At 37.8% G+C, this 9547-nt stretch overlaps 1 long non-coding RNA gene across 7 annotated transcripts; it reads left to right on the top strand.

Moving 5' to 3' along the window:
* The first annotated feature begins 2697 nt into the window (after positions 1 to 2697).
* LOC136250860 (uncharacterized) lies at positions 2698 to 5000 on the top strand. Of its 7 annotated transcripts, none has more exons than XR_010698771.1 (9): positions 2707 to 3443; positions 3601 to 3644; positions 3699 to 3876; positions 3926 to 3982; positions 4036 to 4220; positions 4271 to 4410; positions 4461 to 4692; positions 4746 to 4814; positions 4866 to 5000. It is a non-coding gene; the product is annotated as an uncharacterized lncRNA (long non-coding RNA). The 7 variants fall into 7 exon arrangements; XR_010698770.1 differs by having other exon boundaries at positions 2708 to 3443; positions 3601 to 3876; positions 4461 to 4557; positions 4605 to 4692; XR_010698774.1 differs by having other exon boundaries at positions 2698 to 3443; positions 3601 to 3876; positions 3931 to 3986.
* Positions 5001 to 9547: the final 4547 nt, after the last annotated feature.

Below are 9547 nucleotides of genomic sequence, written 5' to 3'. Positions count from 1 at the left end.
TAGAACAATCACAACGCTGACTGTTCTATTAGAGTATATCGATCTTTTCTGTGATATGCATTTTAACAACTAAGTCTGTGCTTCAGCTACTATAGTTTATCCATAAACTGGAAATTATTAGCAGAGCATGGTAACTGAGGCATAAATAATTGGGCACAATTTGAGCATAATAGGTAAGTATTGAGCATAAATTTAAGCATAATAGGTAAATTTTTGAGCAGTGCAGCATAGCATAATAGGTAAAATTTTGAGCATAATCGGCGGGTCCCTATTTGTAGCTGAACTCTCTACAATGTAACTTCTTCTAGCTGATATCTCTACAGGGTGATTTGTTTGTAGCTGAATTCTGTGGAGGTGATTTATTTGCAGCTGAGCTCTTTACAGAATGGTTTCTATGTAGCTGAACTCTTTACAAGGTAACTTCTTCTAGCTGATGTCTCTACAGGGTCACTAGTTTGTAAACGAATTCTCTACATGGTGGTTTCTTTGTAACTGAACTCTCTACAAGGAAACTTCTCCTAGCTGATCTCTCTACAGGGAGATTTGTTTGTAGCTGAACTCTCTACAGGTGATTTGTTTGCAGCTGAACTCTCTACATGATGGTTTCTTTGTAGCTGAACTCTCTACAAGGTAACTTCTTCTAGCTGATCTCTCTACAGGGCGATTTGTTTGTAGCTGAACTCTCTACATTGTGGTTTCTTTGTAGCTGAACTCTACAAGGTGATTTCTTCTAGCTGAATTATCTCTTTCTATAGTTGCATGAATTCCCTACAAGGTAACTTCTTCTAGCTGATCTCTCTACAGGGTGACTTGTTTGTAGCTGATCTCTATACAGGTTACTTGTTTCTAGCTGATCTCTTGAATTCTCTTCAGGGTGACTGCTCTATTAGGATGACTGCTCTATTAGGATGACTGCTCTATTAGAGTATCTCGATCTCGCACTTGCTTCACCAAGTTGGATTTCGTGTTATAACTCCGTGGCTTTAAGTCTGATTCTTCTACACCATTGAAGAGCCTTTCTAATATGATAACTCCATCTGTACAGCGATTTTCAAAGCATTACCCCAAGCGGTTTATCTGGTAGGCGTGGCAAGCAGTGGTTTTTTAGTAGCTAATCTCGATTGCGTAATTGTTACACACTGTTGGTTTTTTCGTTGTATCTCCCTGGTTTTTTAGCTCGATTTCTTTCAAACCACAAAAGGTTTGAGGTTCAATAGTTAACCTATTCACCCACCGATTTTCAGCTTCTTCCCATACGCGGTTTACCCTGTAGGCGTGACAACATATGGGTGTTATTTTTCGTGAATAATCGCTCATAACTCTTTGCCTGTTTATCGTATTCCAGCCAAAGTTGGTACAGAGATGCGCCTTTATACCCCCCTTCTGTGTGCCAAATTTCAAGGCGATCGGATATGGCGTTCGCGTTTTATAGCAGTTTTTGTAAGTGTGCGAAAAGAGGAAGAAAAAACGAAGAAACTAAGCCAATTTTTGAAGTCGCATATCTCGGGAACGCTTGAAGCGATTTCGCTCAAATTTGGAATGTGGAGTGCTGAAGTTGGAGAGAGTATCCACAGCAAAAATCGTCTTGTTTCATCAAGGCAGCACGGAGGTGCGAAAATTGCGTTTTCTTTCTTCCTGTCAATATACTCACGGGTGTTACGCGCCGGCTTCTTGGGCCGCACGACACACTACCGTGTGTCTTGATCAAGTGAACATGAAGTCATACATGTGTTTCCATGCGTTTTCTTATCATAGCGTCAATATTATGCTACACAATGGCAAAAATCAGCTGTAGTAAAGCATTCACATATATGGTTGTCATTGACAACATACATGGTTACCATTGACAACTGCCTTTTACTTGTGGGATTGAAAATTTTGAATAATTTCTAAGATAAATAGCCTATCTGTATGTTGACATTAAGTTTAGTGCTGTTAAATAAACAGATGTAGTTGAACTAATTAAAGCTTTAAATATGGGTTGGAGTATGTGTCTGATCTGTCAGCAAAAGACAAAGGAATCACTGACATGCCAACTCAATACAAAAAGGAGACAGGACCTGTTAGTAGTACATAACTCATTTCTTATTTGCTTGGAACTTTGCTAGCTGTCCTTAGGGACCCGCCGATTATGCTCATTATTTTACCTATTATGCTATGCTGCACTGCTCAAAATTTTGCCTATTATGCTTAAATTAATGCTCAATATTTACCAATTATGCTCAATATTAATACCTCAGTTCTCATGTTTTTCTAGTAAATTTGCATTTTATGGGAAAACAGTAAGTTGCTGAAGTAGACTCTAAATCCCTGCTTGTCAAAATCCAAGTCACGGAAAGATCGATATACTCTAATAGAACATTCAGCTGTCTTATTTTCTGACTGTTCTATTAGAGTATATCGATCTTTTTCTGTGATATATATTTTGATAAGCAAGAATTTATGGTAATGCACAAGTGTTCTGCCTATTATGCTAGCATTATGCTCAATGCTTTCAGGCACCTATTATGCTCATTATTATGCCAGCATAATCGGTGGGTCCCTAGCTGTCCTAATGTTCAGTAATGATATTACAAATGAAGAACTAGTACAAAACAAGGCAGCATGGCATAAGTCTTGTTATGTAAAATTAGCAATGAGAAATTAATGAGAGCATCTCAAATTCAAGCTACTGTCACTATGAAAAAAGAGGAATATAATATGGTATATCTAATGGCTTAAACTATACAAATAATCTCAGTATAGTCTTGCATTATACTAACTATCTTATACTTTAGTATCAACCCCATCTTATATTATGGGAAACAGATTATACTTTAGTGTAATACACATTCTTTGTATGGCTTTGTTTACTTAACTAAATGTGATAACTTTTTAGAATCACCATTAGATCTCATTATTGTCTCATTTTTAGCTTCACCATCTCATGTGACTTAAGATTTTTTCTACTGTACCAAACAAAGTCATGATGATTTTACAATAAGTAGCTACACTTCTGTTAATCACTATAGCTAGCTAACTAGCTTCAGTTTGTTGTGATAATTTCATACGCACACATTTTCATACGGTAATGCATATAATACCAGAAAAAATAATTATTCAATCTAAGAGTCATACAAATCTAGATTTTCTTGCACAGTTAGCACACCTGCAAAAGTTCGTAGTAATGCCTGTTTAAAATTGAAGGGGTCAGTGGTGTGCGCATGCGTATTAGATGCAATTAAGTCGCCATCTTTGTCGCTATTGTTGTACAGCAGTTGTAAATGTGAGTGATATGACGGTGTATCTCACGGAAAGAGTGTGCGCGATCGGCGCCATCGTCCAATGAGCCACGATGATAGTTATGGACCACAATTGTACATCCCTGCTGGCTGTAGTGGTGAAGTGGCGCGGCCAAGTGGACAATTCCTTCGATGGCAGCAATCAAAAACAGCTCTAGATGAGTAAGTATTAGACTAAAATGATAGCTTGTACGATAGGTTTAGCCGTATTAAATTGTTTATTGTGTATTGTATGACAATGGCCTGCAAATGCCGGATTCAACTTTGGTCAGCAGTGTTGCTGTGTACGTATTACATGTTTTATATCCTGTTATCTCAGCTTATGGCGGATGACGAGTGGACACAGTTCATCAGCCATCAATGGTAAGAGTATGCATGGTCCGCTGTTATGATTTTGTATATTATATAACTCTTCAGAGGTACAGTTTTTTGTCAGACCTCTTAGTTCTACAGGATGTCAGTGTACAACATCTGCAGTGTTAGTTTCCTTCAATGGCAGCTGCTTCCTTTAAAGAATCTGGTAGCGACTATATGTGGACAGTTTTGTTCTTTTTTCATGGAGTTGTTCAACGTCATCTTCTAATTACTTACAGCTGTAAGTGCATTAAGCCTGATTGTGTTTTTATTCATTTTCTTTTCAATAGGGTAGGAATTATAGACTTTGTCTCAGTTCTAGGAGATTCTTCTTATTGCTAACATCTGTAAGTAAGTACACTGAGAGTGTCCAGTATACAATTTATATTTACCCGTTTAGGTTTGTGGAAACTGGTCTCATTTCTTCTGGGAACCGGTCTCATTTCTTCATGTTTTTCACTACTTTTTATCAACAGCTGACGGCTGCTACCTTGTCTGGCACTGTAAATGAGTTGAGTGCTTTCAAGAACCTGTTCCGTCTTGTTTGTCCTTATTTCACTGACCATGCTCGTATTGCAAACAAAAGTAAGTTCACTGAGAGTATGCAAATTATATTATATTTAGTCTTGTTTCAGTTGTACTTCGTGATTACAAGATTCTTGGACTTGGTTATCAGTGTATCAGATGCTTCTTGTGAGCTTACGTAACACGTTAGCCCAACAAGTCACATACTAAGTGGCTGTTTTATGTCTGGTTAGACTCACTGATAACACCTGTAAGTACACCAAATAATCCAGAATATGAATTATGTTTGCCTCCATTTAGGGTTGTGAGACCTGGTCTTATCAGACTTGTCTTAGTTGTACATGGATTGTTGGTCTCAGACTCGGTTTCAGTTTTAAAAGATTGTTACAAACTTTAAGTACAATGATTGTTCAGTATACGCATTATATTTACCATCTTTAATAGAGTTGTGGGACCTAGCCGCCGTTCTACGTGGTAATACTAGGTTTCCAGGCAAGGTCTCGGTTTTATGAGATTCATATTGTTGCAAACTGTAAGTCCAACGATTGTCCAGAATACACATTATATTTACCATCTTTGTATTAGAGCTGTGGGACAGTTCTACCAGACGACTAACAGATTGTCACAGAGTTCTACATAGTGATGATAATACAGGTAATTTGTAATGGAACTTGTGAATTGTACTTACTGTCTTACCTGCTGCAGTTGGATAAAGACTGATAAATGACGAAATTGATTTGATACTGTCATGGCCAAGGAGACATTGATTTACTAGCTGTACCTATTGTGGTTTTAACATATTTACAGAATTAAATTCATTACAAATATAATTATAGAAAATATTTAATTAAGGTTATGGAAAGTAAAAAAGTACAGTAGTATAGTAGCCAATATATGGTTGAAATAGGTTTAGTATAGTCTGATAATACACCGCACTATACTAGTGATTTAATCTCTAATATATGACTGTCTTAAATGTATTCAATAAGCTTGTTATAGTAAAGACCTAATCTATTAATATATGCTGTACTATTTCATTCCAGTACTAACATAATAAGACTGTTATAGACCTTATTATTCTGGGCTTTTTTCACAGTGTGTAGGAAGCAGTATTTTCGATTTCAGTTGTGAAGTCCCATTGATGCCAGTCAACATGTGGATTTCCATCAGGATCAGTTGATTGTCAACTCATCGTGTCCACAACTAGTCGCATACAAGAACCTCCCATGCAGGGATGGAGGTCTGGTTATCCACTGAACACAGCTTATTGTGGGGAGCCAGATAAGATGACTCGTCATGTCTTGTCTTACTTATCTTACCAATTGTATGGAAAAAGCTCAAGGTTATATGTGACCGGATTTCATATAACCCGGCTTCCACACACACAAAATCAAACTCACGTTTTTACCAGAAATGGATTGCTGGTCTAATACACTATCATATTCCACTCTGTATTTTCTTCAGGACTGGCAAGTCTGGTTTCTGCAGCAGCTTTCTTCCGACCCTGTCAAAGCCACGAGTGGAAGATTGGTGCTATTAAATGGCCATGGTTTTGTTGTAATGGTGTGTAGTGAGCTGGGACTTCATAGAGAGCTTGCCAATAGTGTTCTCAATCAATTTGGAGTGATTTGAGGGCCATGGAGGGCCCAAGCTTGGCCTCTGGATTCCATTCATCTTCTTGCTCCATTTTATACTCCTATATTAAGCCCACCCACCACCCCTATTACTACACCTGCAATATTATTACCCGCTCAAAAAAAGCTGCCCAAAACGGCATATTTTGGGTATCAGAAACTTATACACCCACACAGTGCTAGTACAGTAAATAGATGAATAATTGATGAAAGTTTTGTTTGCACAGCTGTAGGCACTGGGAAGTTACTACACAATCACCATATCTCCTAACAAAGCTTTGTGCGTCGAAGATGGGTTTTGTCAAATCCAGTCAGAGGTGTTTAGAAGGAGATAAACAGAGTTTGATATGGGGAGAAAGTTCTAATACATTTTCCACAAGAGCAAGAACAAAATGATGACAATAATAAAATAATGGTTTTTGAGCATGGTATATATACAAGAAATATTAAAACAGGCTGCGCCACACAAGATTAAATAGTATTGTTGGCAAGATTGTGTGAAAAGACATTACATGTTACAAAGGTTTTTCTTTTCATGGTAAGTTTCTACCTGGCTGTCAAAAACAGACCCTAGTATCCATGATACTAAAATAATGGTGTTGACTTACATTGTCAAGATTCCACCGATTTACAGGTAAACCTCAAATACTCTTTTTTAATTTCAGTAATCACACACCAGCTACAGCTACTGTTTAGTCTTATCTTTTATTGGAGAGATAACCTCCATTGCTTCTCTATGAAAATTCACAGAGAAACTAGGTCTAAAAAGATAATAAACCATCTATAGAAAGCCAATTAACAACTCCTATTTGTAAGGAATATATATGAAGAGAAGGGAGTTGCAAATTGTCTGTTTACTGTTGATGCACTTGACAACCTTGACCACAATCCCTCAAGTACCACAGCCAAAGGCCATTTCATGGAAGTTCTCTTTCAACAATCAAAATAGAAGCTGACACAGGCTGATTATCCAAAGCTTTTATGAATGACCACAGCAATTGCACTGTTGACACAGATTTTAATTGGAAAGTTCCACCATCTTGTAACTTCTGTCAAAGCCTTAATATTTGGGCAGCCTATGGTGCTGGCAAACACTTTATCCCATAATTAAGTGCTATCTATCAAAAGCCTGGTACAGAGAGATCTATTGCTCTATATACCAGTGTTTCATATACATACTGTAGTTTCACAGGTTGTGACACTACATCTTTGCTTTACCAGTGGTAAGAGTAAGAGATCAGCATGGGTGGCCTATGTGGCACTCCACCCTTTATCTATTATGTATATTGATTCTACACATTTCATGTTGCTAGAACGTTTTATAGTACCAATGTAAGACAAAACAAGTGAGCTACAATGTGTGAATAAAACTAGAAAGGATTTATTTTGCAACAAGGGTAGGGTGACGGAAACGCTACCCCAACACAGGAAGCACTGTTGCAGCATACCAAATGAGTGGCATACCAAGCTGCAATATGGTTCTCCAGTAAGCAAAATAGCAAAAGAACTCACCTCCAGAAGGCTGGGGGTAGACACTTGATGAGTGCAATGAGTGTGGAGCACATTAACTATAGCTGCTAAAGCTTGTAGTGAACTAAATGTAAGAGTGGCAGATGTTCATGCAGAAAAGCTGGTTGGTAGCGCACAGAGCTCTGTAACTGTCACTGCTTAGATTGAGAAACATACAATAGCTAATACTGAGTGTGACAATATTGATAGACCACTAATACAGTAAAAATTATCATTCTTGATTGTACATATTTTTGATTCATTGTGTTCTGTTTTGTAAACAGTACAGGTATCATCAACTGTTTTCTGATATTTGCTGAGCTATCGTGATAATGAATATTATTATTTTTTATTATTTGTTTACTGTACAGAAACCTCCATATGGAGTATATAGTACAACAGATTAAATTAAGAATAAATTGTAGTGATTGTACTTAGCTATAATTAATACATTGTTTAAATGTGCTTAAGATAGGTGATTCCACAGTACTGCTAGATAGGTTATTCCATAATTTAATTGTAGAGGGGTAATAAGAGTAAAGGTAAGAATCAATTCTGGAGTGTGGCTGCAAAAATCGTTGATCGTGACCTCGTGTTTGGCTTGCTGTTGGGATTAAATAGTTTCCATAAAGAGCTTATAACTTGTGCAATATACATATGGATTACACTATTGAAAACACTATACTGAGTGTTTTCAATGTTTCTTTCAGGTTTCTATGCTAACAGATGAATGTTTAGGCATAGATACTATAGTATCTATGGTTTAGGTTTCTATGGTAACATTCTACATGAAATAAATGCCTACAATAACTCTAACATGTCTTAATAATGAATGGATCAGGAACCTAACCCTAAGCTAATACTACTAGACGAGTCCCCTAAAGTCGACTACTTCTGGACACGTCGACTACTTGCGGCAACTACTAGACGCGTGCCCTAAAGGATCAATCTGTTTAACAAATCATTATCAACTGGCATTCTCCCTTTTGACTGGGTCTCTGGCAACATTGTCCCTATACACAAGCGTAATGATAAACATAATCCCTGTAATTATCGACCGATTAGTCTTACTTCAGTGATAATGAAAGTTTTTGAGCGTATAATACATCGTCATTTAGTTTCTGCCTTGGAACACCACCATCTGCTCAGTCCTTCACAATCTGGTTTTCGGAACAAGAGATCTACTGTAACACTTTTGACTGAAGCTGTTGACGATTGGTCTCTGGGCCTGGAGCAACGAAGTACTATTCACTGCTTGTTACTGGATTTTTCCAAGGCTTTTGATTCAGTGCCGCACGAATGCCTTCTTCTAAAGCTGAGTTCTTTGGGAATAAATGGAAAGGTGCTGTCATGGCTAAGATCTTTTCTCACATACAGAAAACAAAGAGTGGTGATCAATGGTGCGTATTCTGATTGGGCCAATGTTACTTCTGGGGTTCCCCAGGGAACTGTGTTAGGCCCTCTCTTGTTCTTGTTGTATGTTAATGATCTAGACTCTGTCGTAAAGAACTCTAAAATTAAACTTTTTGCTGATGATGTATTGCTTTATGCCCCAGCTAATACCCAACAGTAATGTTCTGCTCTTCAAGATGATTTGACTGCAATTTCCAACTGGACGAATTGTTGGCAGCTGAAATTAAATATTGTGAAATGTGAAGCACTGGCCATCACAAACAAACGGAAACCTGTTAATTTCACTTATTATATTAATGGTCAATCAATTTTGTGGAACAATCCTGTCAAATACCTTGGTGTGCTAGTTGATGGTAAATTGAGTTGGTCCAAGCACTGCAGGTATGCGATTAATAAGGCCACCAAGTCCTTAAACTGTTTAAGGCGTTCAATGTTTGGATGCAGCTGTGTGGCCAAGTGTGCGGCGTACAAAGCAGTTGTATGCCCAACTCTGGAGTATGCTGCTGTTGTGTGGTCTCCACATACCAAGGGAGATATTAAATTGCTTGAATCTTTGCAAAATAGGGCAGCACGTTGGATTTGTGGCAGTCGCTGGAGTCCACGGACCAATTCATGGACTGTATCTTCAAGTGATTGCTGCTCTCAGCTTAATCTCCCTACCCTTGAATCAAGACGTCAGTACCTTTCTATTTCTTTCCTCCATAATATTTATCACCAACGTACATCCATCAAGTTTAATTGTCACTGTAAATTTAATTCAATTTCATCTACTAGAAGTCATCACTTGTCAATAAACCCACCACAGTCAACCATCAACTCTCGCCGTTACTC

This window comes from Dysidea avara, chromosome 3, assembly GCF_963678975.1.
Source record: "Dysidea avara chromosome 3, odDysAvar1.4, whole genome shotgun sequence".
NCBI lineage: Eukaryota > Metazoa > Porifera > Demospongiae > Dictyoceratida > Dysideidae > Dysidea > Dysidea avara.
This window is presented reverse-complemented; position numbering and strand designations above follow the sequence as displayed.